The 11,584-nt window shown below is 38.6% G+C and overlaps 1 long non-coding RNA gene across 1 annotated transcript; it reads right to left on the bottom strand.

Annotated features, from left to right (window-relative positions):
• Window positions 1-2,069: 2,069 nt before the first annotated feature.
• On the bottom strand, window positions 2,070-9,466 carry LOC110014510 (uncharacterized). Its single transcript, XR_002872803.2, has 5 exons — window positions 9,114-9,466; window positions 8,643-8,727; window positions 6,292-8,537; window positions 5,875-6,197; window positions 2,070-4,379 (listed from the first exon to the last, which is right to left on the bottom strand). It is a non-coding gene; the product is annotated as an uncharacterized LOC110014510 (long non-coding RNA).
• Window positions 9,467-11,584: the final 2,118 nt, after the last annotated feature.

Consider the following 11,584-nt stretch of genomic DNA (forward strand, 5'->3'; position numbering starts at 1 on the left):
CTCTTTTAGACAGGGTATAGGGCCGGGATAGGCAATCTACGTCCTGCCAAACTCGAATGCATTATATTGATAGTCATTGTTATTGTTTTATTTTTTCCGGTCATTCTGGTGCACTCCAAATAAATTGACCTTTTAGGTGCAGAGAGTTATTCATCATTCATCTGGTGTTGGAAGATTTTTTTTTTTTCTGACGTTCATGTATGTTTTCCAATTCGAACAGCCATTTTTCCGATCATTCCATTTCTACATGAATGCGGGATTTCTCTAAATTTGCATTTTTCTCTAAGGGACATCAATTCATCTGTATAATTGGCTCTAAAATGAGAACAAAAGCCACACATTTTTAAATTAAAAGTACAAAATGTTCTGTTCTGTTTTGTTTTTAGAAGGTTTATATTGATTTTTAATTAAAAATTTCTGGGAGTTTTGACTGAGATCCCATACTATTTCTTTCTCTTAAACGGTGGCTTACTAAAACACCCATCACATTTGGTCCTTGTTCAGCCCTTCTGTCAATTATTGGACCCTTTGTGCTCCACGAGTCAGTACGTTCTTTTTTTCAATCCTGTAAAAGCCAAAACATCAAAGAATTGACAGAAAAAGAAAATTTTGGGGGAATTAAAATTATTTTTAAACCCTATAAGGAAATCCACCCATAAAATTGCAATGTGATTTATGTATATAAGATATAGATAATATCAATTAAGACACTTTAGGGTGGTTTGGTAGGCTTTTGCTCGCAACAATGTTCGTTTAAGAAGAGAAACTATTGACATGAGTGTTCAGGAAATGTAAGGATCCACTGTTTCAAATTTGATTCACAAATTTTTTCATAAGATGTAAGTAAATTATGAGGAAATAATAAATTATTAACAAATTAGGCATTTTTTAATACAGCAAGTAGTCATTTTTATTATTCTCATCATGAAGTTTAGAAAAATTAGTTAACCTTTATTTATTTATTTATTCCTATAAACTTTATTGCACATTTTTCAATTTACAGAAATTCACATTCAGTTGCACAATAAAGAAACAGTTGTTAACATCAAACACACATATAAGACCAAACAACAATAATAGTAATAAGCCCTGGGTGTGTCTTTTAAGTGCTTATATATAAACCAAGTTATGAACAAACATTATAAATGCGCATATAGACAAAAAAACATGTTTAAATATTCATGGAAAACCTAAACAAAAGTTAAACAATTAATGCGTTCCTACATGACCTGCTCTTTGACTGTATTTATAGATGCTGCCAGGGAAACTATAAACCATAAGATAAATGTTCCCTGTCAAAAAACGTGACACCCTCTTCTGAGAGAGGTAAATGCTTTCTTTGTTTTAAACTTTGCGCAATAAGCAAAGCCACCCGATTTATTCAAGCAGATTCCTTTGCTGCTTATATTTTGCTTTTTAAAAGAATTGCTCATGGGAGAGTTTTTTTTAGCTCCACTGACAAGAAGAATGCAGCCTGCTTCTTTTTGCTCAGGAGTTGCTATGGTGAAATGCTGTATCTACTACTCCACTGCAGAAGGCTTTTTGTGCACGGGGCCCCGCTGAACTTGTATCCACCCTGGTAGGTTTTTGAACCCATTGGGGTACCCATCAGTTCAGGGTTTTGTTAAATCTGCTGATAAAAAAGCAGAATTTAGAAGGCCAAATCATATGGTTACATTAATATATAATTCTTAAACTAAAGCCTCCTGAAGGATCCTATACCATGTAAATCCTTTTTTATTTTGTCACCTTGAAATCTTGCTTTTTTGACTGAGCTATCTTATTTTTATCCACAGTTGTTTATGAATGAATAAAAGCACTTTTGATTGCTTTGCCCGATTAGCTGTTGAGCAGTGGGCTAAGTTGCTAGTTTAAGATCCTGATTTCTAGGCGAAGATCCTCATAGATCTTCTACCTAATCAGTTGATTACTTTGCTGCCATGATGAAGAGCAGCTGAAAAGTGAGCCCAACACATTAAAGTCCCACTCCAGTCATCTTTTGATATACAGTAAACCCTTGTTTTTCGCGGGGCTTGCGTTCCAAAAAGAACACGTGATAGGCAAAATCCGTGAAGTAGAAACCTTTATTTTTTTCTTACAATTAATATACAATTAAATACTCTATTATACATTGAAAAGAAAGAACAGACCATTGTACAGGCTCAAGCATTTGTTTCACAAATAAAAGTACTTTAGAAACATTTTTTTTCAACAAATAACTTCTGTACTGTACTGTCAAATAATAATTTTAATCATCAATGTGAACAGAAGACTTCAGGAGTTTAGCCCCGCCCACCGCAACCCGAGTAATTGGATTAAACGGGAGAAAACTATGAAAAAATACAAAGTACAGTGGGACAAATAGTGACTCAGGTGTATTTCACTGCTCTTCAGACTGAGCCGCTGCATCCTGACTCCGTTCTGCAGTGTTTTCTTCTTTTGAAGCCCGCGGTGCAGGTGTGTTTGTTCGGGAGAAGAACATAGTGATAGGCAGTTTTGTCGTTCTTTTTTCTATGGGTTTTAGAGAAACTCGAAATTGCAAGAGAATTTGCACGTACGTAATGTTAATTTGGCAAGTTGTTTTACGTACCTGTACACTTTAAACTGCAACGTTATTGACGCACAGGTAGAGAAGATGCGGAGTGACTTTTTAGCCAATCAGAATGCAGAACACAATGCACGATGCAAATCCGTGAAGTAGCGAAACCGTGAAAAGTAAACCGCGTTATAGCAAGGGATCACTGTATTGCAAACATTTTCCCAGTGGTCTTTTATTCATGATTAGCCAAAAAAAAAAAAAAACTAGTGTTGTTTTCTAGGACATAGTTTCTGCAGAGCCAAAGTAGTTCATCAGAAATTCACCTCAAATGTTGGTTTCTACTAAGAGTCGTTAAGTCGGACGCCAGAGTTCCTTTTTAAAAGATGCACATTTTGCAAGAAGCTGAATGTTTTAGAAGATGGAGACAGTCTGCATGGAATCGTCAGTAAGTTTCGTCAGTTTAACATTTAAGTTATGGTGTTCTGCTCATTTATGATGTGTTTAAAATAACCAAGGGTGATGGATCATGCTTACTAGTCTTTGGTTTTTAAACAGGGTTGTCGTAGTACTAGAAAAAGGCTTAAAGGCTTTGAACTACTGGATTGGGAAACAAAACCTCAAAAAAGCTTTTCCTAAAGTCCCACATTTTGCTATAAGCTGTGTCGGAATTCCCACCCTAATCCCTAACTGCTAAGATTTAATGTATTTGTTCAGAAATAAACCGGCAAATTACTAGTCCATGGCAATGTTTATTTTTTATTTTGGTCCCGCTGAACGATTTACGGGCTCATGCGAGGTGGCATTATTTCTGTATTTTTCTTTTCTACCTTACTGAAAATGGCTTTGAATTTGAACCTGTCTGTGTTCCTGTTGGCAATAATTCAACCGTCTTTCGTGAGATCAAACCGAAAACAAGCAGTGCAAGGAGAAGCCAGATTTCCTCTGGCTGCCCTAGCCAGACATGTACAACTTGTGAGTTAAACCTTACGTTTTTTTCAGTTAAACATAAGCATTTGTTAGTAATTGTGCTCAGGGTTACAGCATCTGCTGGGCAAGAGTTTAAGATTCTTTCTCAACTCTGGAGTATGAGTTGTATAGTCTAAATATGTGTAACACTCTTCAGAGAAAGTTTTTGCATTTCTTCTTCAGAGTCAAACCATATCAGTCTTCAACACAAAGGGTTCTATATCAGTTTAGAAAAAATATTTTTTACAGAACACTTGTTTTAAACAAAAATACTTTCATTTTTAAAAATTAATGTGAAAATCCAAAAACCCAGCCAAAAAAACAAAAACACAAGATTTTCCAGCATTCAAAAACACCTTATAAACTAAAATGAAAGACATCAAAAAATAGAAACATTAAAAAAATGAGATTTAATTTCCTCAATTAAAAAATTAATGTTGCATTTTACAGGGTCTTCCACGTCTCTACTGCTTTGCCAACATAAAGGTGTCTGTCCTGGCCGTTTACGCTGATGGTCAGTCTGACACAAGACCAGATTTTCGGTTGACCTGCAGGACCATCAAGCATCTGGTGGAGCAGCTTCGGGTTCCTCACACTCTGGGGGGGGCACAGGAGACTGAGGTCCTGGTGTTCCTTTTCTGGTTGGCGTGTGACACATCTTACGGTGTGGTAGCAAGGGCCGTGCCACGCTCCACTGTGAGTGACAGTTTCCACAGGACGGCGGACCGCATCCTCCAGCTGATGAGCAGGGTTATCCGGCTTCCCAATGTGAATTACCATAAGTCGCCTCCGGTTTTTTAGGCAGCTCGCTGGGTCTTCCACCTTCCAAAAGGTCGTGGGGAGCATCGATGGCTGCCACATAAGTATAAAGGCCCTAAAAGAAAATGCAGCTTGTTATTTTAACAGGAAGCTTTTTTATTCCATTCAAATGCAGGCTGTATGTGACTCTAATACCAAATTTCTAGATGTTTTTGTTGGGAATCCAGTATCAGTCCATGATTCACGGGTTCTTCGTAAATCCCAATTTACGTTAATCAAACATAACCACCTTAAGGATCCTTTAAGGTGATGGTGGGTATCTCTGCATTGCACATCCCATCACGCTGCTGACCCTCTACGGCAGGGGTCGGGAACCTATGGCTCGCGAGCCAAATATGGCTCTTTTGATGGTCACATGTGGCTCGCAGACAAATCATCATTTGACCAGTCCTTCTCGGGCGCGATGCGATGCCAGAGGCGCGCAGTAGTGGCGGTGCTTAGAGAGAAAAATCTGCGCCAGCGCTATCAGTTTACTATTATCTATTATTTCACAGAGTTTTTACCACCCGGAAACCTGTGAATTGCCGTGCCTAAAACTGCGCGCTCCCGTCTCTGAGAAAGAGCGCGCAGATGCAGGTACAGGATGTGTGAGGGAGAAAGCAGAGGGTGGGGCTGAGGTGTTGTGGGGACAGGCAGCAGGTGAATCGCGCAGGGATTGTAAATACGTAAAACCCGCTGCCCGTCACTCACTGCAGCGTCTGAGTGTGTGTTTGGTTCCGGATCTGCATGTGATCAGCTCTTTTTCACATCTACAGAACTTTCAGACCTACGATCACGTTTAAAGTATCAACGCCTGCATGAAGCAGAAACTCACCACGTATCAACCAGACTAGACCATCAGCAAAACTACCACGAGAAATACTCATCATTTTTCAGCAACAGCATAACGATGTTATTAAAAAGAATCCACAGACTTATTGTCCTTTAAAAAGGTTGAAATTACATCAAATGCACACATTCACATGTATATTTAGTTTTAAACATATTGTCGCGGACTGAGTTGGATGGCTGTTGGGCTGCGTTAAAAGTTCTGGAGTTCATTGAACGCATCAAGCAGAGATCTGATTGGCCCCAGTTCTGTCGCTCAGCCTGTTGTTAGGGAGTTTGGACCAATGGGGTTCAGCTATGGGCCGAATAAGGGAAATGGGAGGGCTGGAGCGGGAGGGGGGGAATATAAAGTTGGGAGAATCGCTCTCGTCTCGGCGGGAGAGATTCAGGAGTTGCTGAATTAATTGTACGGCGTTTGTTGCGGTCTGCAGTAACCAGAATTAAGAACCTTAAAAGAGGTTAAGTCTCTGTGCCTCAGTGTGGGAAAGGGACACTACATTATTGTATGGCTCTTTCGAAATTACATTTCAAAATATGTGCCGTTTATGGCTCTCTTGGCCAAAAAGGTTCCCGACCCCTGCTTTACGGGAATCCCTGAGGAATGTGGTTGAGGCCCGTTACAACCAGCACCACGCCAGGGCACGCTCTGTGGTGGAGAGAGCATTTGGCATGATGATGAGGAGGAGAGCAATATATCTGGGGGCACTGGAAGTAAAACCAACCTTTGCAATGAAATTCATTGCCTGCAGCGCAGTCCTGCACAATCTTTGCATCAGTGAAGGGGACTGCTTGGAGCCACAGATGTTGAGCCACAGCAGGACGACACTAGGAACCAGGAGGACAAGCAAAGTGGCATCCGTCTGCGAATTTCTGGTTTCCTTTCAGCTCCAACTGTGACACACATGACTCTAGAAGACCATGATTATTGTTAACATGTATAAAAATAAATGTTAACATATAAAGTAAGTAAGCTTAACAGACTCTCCTGTCGCTCTTCCTCCCTTCTTGCAATTTCCTCCTCTCTTCTGGCTCTTTCAACAAAAACCTTTACCCCAACATGACGACGATTAACAGTTTAAATGATAAATGAAGACAAATCTGATCAAGTGTGATCTTACTCCCATCCGACACGAGCTTACCTGAAAACAAACAGGCTATCTTTCTCCATCCGCAGATGGATCACATTTTTCTCATCCTCGCCTGTCCCAACATATATAAACACATAAAAAAAAAAACACAAAAAATGTGTTAATAACTAATGACTACAGTTAGAACTCACTCCTTTTTTATGTTATATCTACTGCGTTTGTTTTTAGCCTTCGACGCAAATTCGCGTTAGCTTTAGCTTCAAAACAATGTAGGTTGTCGTTTGAGGAATATAACAAATAACACGTCATATTACATATTCACAAATATGTTTTACAACAGATACTTGATACTTCTTAAAATACTTACATTTTTAAGTCGTCTTCCTTGCGCAACTCTCCGCCATTTTCAAATAATTCCAACGCAATGCATTGTGGTCCATATGCAATGCATTCTGGTCCATATGCACTGCATTCTGGTAAATATTCGCCAATCTAGTGAGCATCGATCCACACTGGTTTTTCGTTCAGACTTCTGGGAAATTTCTAGTGCACTTGATTTTTGAACTGTAGATTTGGACACCACTACAAAATGGCAACCACACTATATAGTGCACTATATAGGGGTTAGGACGGTAATCCGGACACAGGTTTAGTCTTAGGAATGGTACTGTGACTTCATTGTTTAGCATTTCTTGTACAAAATTTCTCATGGTTCTGACAAGAGTTCAGCGTGGCGGTAGTGCACACCGAACCAACCCCCCGGACCCCCAATCTCTACCACATCCCGGCCACACGTTTGCTTGTGACCAACCCTTTCGTCCTAACTTCTCTTGGTATTTACGCATCTTGTCCTAAACAGAAATCTGAAAATGTTAATTCATTATTAACAGATGCGTTTTTTCATCATATGTGACCATCCAATTGACTTAAATGTTTTGGTCAATGGTCACATTTAAAGTCATCCAGAAAAACTTCAAGTAAAATGCTTTTTCATAAACCATACAAGACTGTTTCACAAGAATTTGATTTAATTAGAATTTAAATCCAAAATAAAACTCTGGATTCAGATATATAAATGCAGGTTGATGCTAAACTTAAAGTCAATTTTTTAGTGGCATAGACAGAACTTGACTTTTTATTTAGGATCTTAGAAATAATAATAATCTGCGCTTTTCCAGACGCTCAAAGCGCTTACAGTGTGTCCATAACTCATTCATTCCTCATTCATACTTGCTGATGGTAAGCTACTGATGTAGCCTCAGCTGCCGTGGGGCAGACTGACAGAGGCGTGGCTGCCAGTACGCACCTACTGCCCCCCTGACCATCACTGGAACATTCATACACATTCACACACCAGTGGAGCCACACTTGAGGCAAGAAGGGTGAAGTGTCTTGCCCAAGGACACATCCACTGTTGACTGGGAATCAAACCGACGACCCTTCAATCATTGGACAACCTGCTCAACCGCCTGAGCCACTGCCGCCCTATAAGAAGGCATTGTATTTTATTGTATTGTAATTGTCTGTTTTCTAGGAACATTGCACATCGGGAACTCTTCTGAGCATTAGCACAAACTTTTTCTGCACGGGGTGCATGAACGTTTGTTGTTATGCATAATAGACATGATATCCCTTGGCCACCCTGCATTTTGCTCTGGCCTCCCAGTGGCCTCCACTAAAAAAATTCTGTGGGCATCCCTGGCTGGAGTTTATTCCAGGTTTTAGTGAACACAAAAAAAGAAACATATTTCTGTTTGTGGCAGTTCCTAAATGCTGGTAAAGGCCTTTTGTGGCGGATCTGGTGGAGCATCCGGACCTGAGTTTATGACTCATTGCAGTTGGTGCGGCTCAGGTGTGTCTGTTTAAAACTTGGTAGTACAGTTTGGGTCCATGGCCTTTTGTATAGTTCTGAAACATTCAAGCAGTCAACAGTGATAATACAGAGCAATGTTGAGCCTATGGTGGATCTGAGGCTCACTGGATGGATGTATGGCATTTGTTGTAGGCGACCAAACAGGCAGACAAGACACATGATGATTGCATGGTAATGTGTTTGTTTCTCATATTACTAAGGCGAGTAATTGTTTGCTGTTGCTCTCAAAAAAAGTAAAGAAGTAAAGAAGAGATTTAATAGGACAGGGTAGAGCTGAGATCTAGGATCTTTCCAGGTAGTCCAAGGTGTGGTTGGAGGGTCTTGCTGGCAGCAACCGCGTGATTCGAGAAGGAGCCAGAGATCATCAGAGTGAGACGGCGAGAGAAGAACCGTAACCGGGTAAGTTCCTCAGGAGGTCGAGGTCCTGGAGTGAATGCAAAAGACAAAGCTTATTAGTCGAGAGCATGGAAACAGGCAAGAGCGAGAATCGAGGTGAGGCCAGGAGATGCACCGTAGGAATACAACGTACTAGCGTCGGTTACAGGTCCGTGGTCTCCTTAAGAGGCTGCCGGCTAATGAGGATGAGGAGGCGCAGCTGGAGGCATCAGGTGGAGCTGATGAGGAGGAGGGGTCAGCCGGAGGCACCGTGACAACAAGAACATGTCAAAAACATGATTTTCATTGGAGTGGGTCTTTAAACGGTTCTTTTGCTGTTTACAAGCTGTCTGATGTTACAGGTAAAGTACCAGTAGTTGTCACACCAAAGTGTGCAAACATTGCTCTTCTCTTTTCACCCATAGCCATTAACCCAAAACTACACTAAATTGTTTTATTTCTTTTTTCTGCAGTCTGTCCACAAGCTGGTGGCTGATTTGTTGAGATGCTCCAAAACAAAAATGAAGACATTTTACTGCATCGCACTCGAAATGTCTTCTGTCAACCTTTTTTTTTTTTTATCACTAAAGTTATGATGAAATAAAGTTTCTTACCTATGACTTACCTTAACACAAACCAATTGACCAATTGCTGCAATCATATTTTTTGTCACTGGTTGTTCTGCATGCATGTTCTTTAAGAAAAAAAAAAAAAAAGAAAAGCCTGGTCAGAGATTAGATTATTGTTTATGAGGTATCGTGTCTTTTTACATTTTTATGTATTTCTTTGTTCATTTCACTTTTATCCAAACATTTCTAAGGAGGTATAAACATGAGTGACAATTTATAATATTTGAAGAAATAGTCTGTCTTTGACATTTTTGACCAAAAAAGTTTACAAAGTCCATCAGACTTCCACGTATTATTAATTTAAAGTCATTTCTAAAATAAAGGTTAAAGGGCCAATCCGCTGTTTACCCAGATAGATTATTTCTAATCTCAAATTCTTGCATTTTGTTACACTTACAAAAATATCATCTACTGTATTGCAGGAGCCTAAAAAAACAAGCAGAGTAAAAAAGAAAAAAGTCACACTTTTGAGAACAAATTTTTCACCTATTATAATAATAGACTTAAAATATATAATAATAACAATAATATATATAATAATGTATATATTACTATAATAATTATTAACATTTCACCACTGTAATCATATTTAGCAGCAGTTCAGCTCAGGCGGCCATTTAACAACCGAATGGTTGGCAGATTGATGGGTCAAAATGGGGAGAAGAATTTCCCCATTGTGAGAAAAATAAAGTTTCTATATTTGGTTGAATGCTGTAAAGCATTCAACCCTTTGTTTTTCTGTTTCTCTTTATTGGTTGAATGCTGTAAAGCATTCAACCCTTTGTTTTCCTGTTTCTCTTTATTGGTTGAATGCTGTAAAGCATTCAACCCTTTGTTTTTCTGTTTCTCTTTATTGGTTGAATGCTGTAAAGCATTCAACCCTTTGTTTTTCTGTTTCTCTTTCTTTATTATTATTATCGCACCTTATAGTATCTTCCGCCGTTTTTTGGCACTTAACTACTTCTACAATTTTTAACCTATTTTAACCATTCAACTTTTAAAATGTTCATCTCTTTGTGCTTATTTCTGCTATGACTTTTGGTTTTTCAAATCCTTTTACTTTTTAAGATATTCCAGGTTTTCCGGGAATTTTTTTCTCCATTGAAATACATGGAGAATTTTTCGTTCAGAAGTTCACAGTTAAACTCCTTCTACAATTTTTCACCTATTTTAACCGTTCGACTATGAAAATGTTCAGCTCTTTCATCTTATTCAAGCTATGACATTTTGGTCCTTCAAATCCCTGAACTTTTCCATTTATTCCCGGATATTCCTGAATTTTCCAATCTTTTTGCTCCATTGGCCACACCTTTGCTTCTTTAAACAATTGTAACTTTAACATTCTTTTGGCTAGAGACACCGTTCAAATATTGAAATGTTCACAAGGTTTTGGACTTCAACATAAAGTTCAAAATTATTATGGGATGGCAACACCACCTACAGTTTGTCGGCCATTTTGTGCCAAAATGTGAGGCAATTTTAAACTTCTTCAAACTTTCACGTATTTTAATCCTTCTACTATTACAATGTTCAACCCTTTCAGCTTATTCCTTTCAGCTACGACTTTTAGTCTTTCAAATCTTTGAACTTTTCAAGATATTCCAAGATTTTCCAGGATTTTCCAAGATTTTTGCTTCATTTAAATACATGGAGAATCCTTGAAAACCTTTGTTGCTTTCAAGCATTATAACTTTTAAAAGCTTTCAGCTAGAGGCACCGTTCAAACATTGAAATGCTCACAAGGCTTTGGACTTCAACATACGTTTCGAAATTATTATGGGATGGCAACACAACCTACTGTTTGGTTGGCATTTTTTGACAAAATCTGAAGCAAATGTTGCAATAAACTTCATCCATGGCTGGAACTGAACATATTGAAATTCACTGGATCTGGACATATAAGGAATGTGGGCGTGGTTAGCAAACAAACTTCGTTGCTAAGGACGTCCAAAGGTTTACTTTTTCCGATTTGTCTGAAACTGACGTCGATTTGTTCGTCATCCCCAGGCGACCGAAACATAAAATGGTTGCTATGGAGATAAAATCAATAGGAAAGCCGCCATTTTGGAAAAAGTGGATTTTCTGTCAACTTAGAACATGTAGCTTTTAACAATATGATACTCTCAAACAAAGTGTTTTTTTGAGTCAGTTGATGATGCTGATTCCAATGCTAGCACTTTTAACCATTTTAGCAACATCTTCAAATTTTCAACAGTCCAGTCATTTTTTTATCAACTTAAGCTTTCATGCTTAACTCCTTCTACATTTTTTGACCTATTTTAGCCATTCTACTATTACAATGTTCAACTTTTTCAACTTTTTCCTGCTATGATTTTTTTTTAAATCTTTTAACTTTTAAAGATATTCCGGGATTTCCCAGGATTTTTGCTTCATTAAAATACATAGGAAATCTTTTTTTTAACTTCTTTCACAGTTTTTTACCTACTTTAACCATTCTACTTTTAAA

This window comes from Oryzias latipes, chromosome 3, assembly GCF_053564925.1.
Source record: "Oryzias latipes strain Hd-rR chromosome 3, Olatipes_Hd-rR_3.1".
NCBI classification, from domain to species: Eukaryota; Metazoa; Chordata; class Actinopteri; order Beloniformes; family Adrianichthyidae; genus Oryzias; species Oryzias latipes.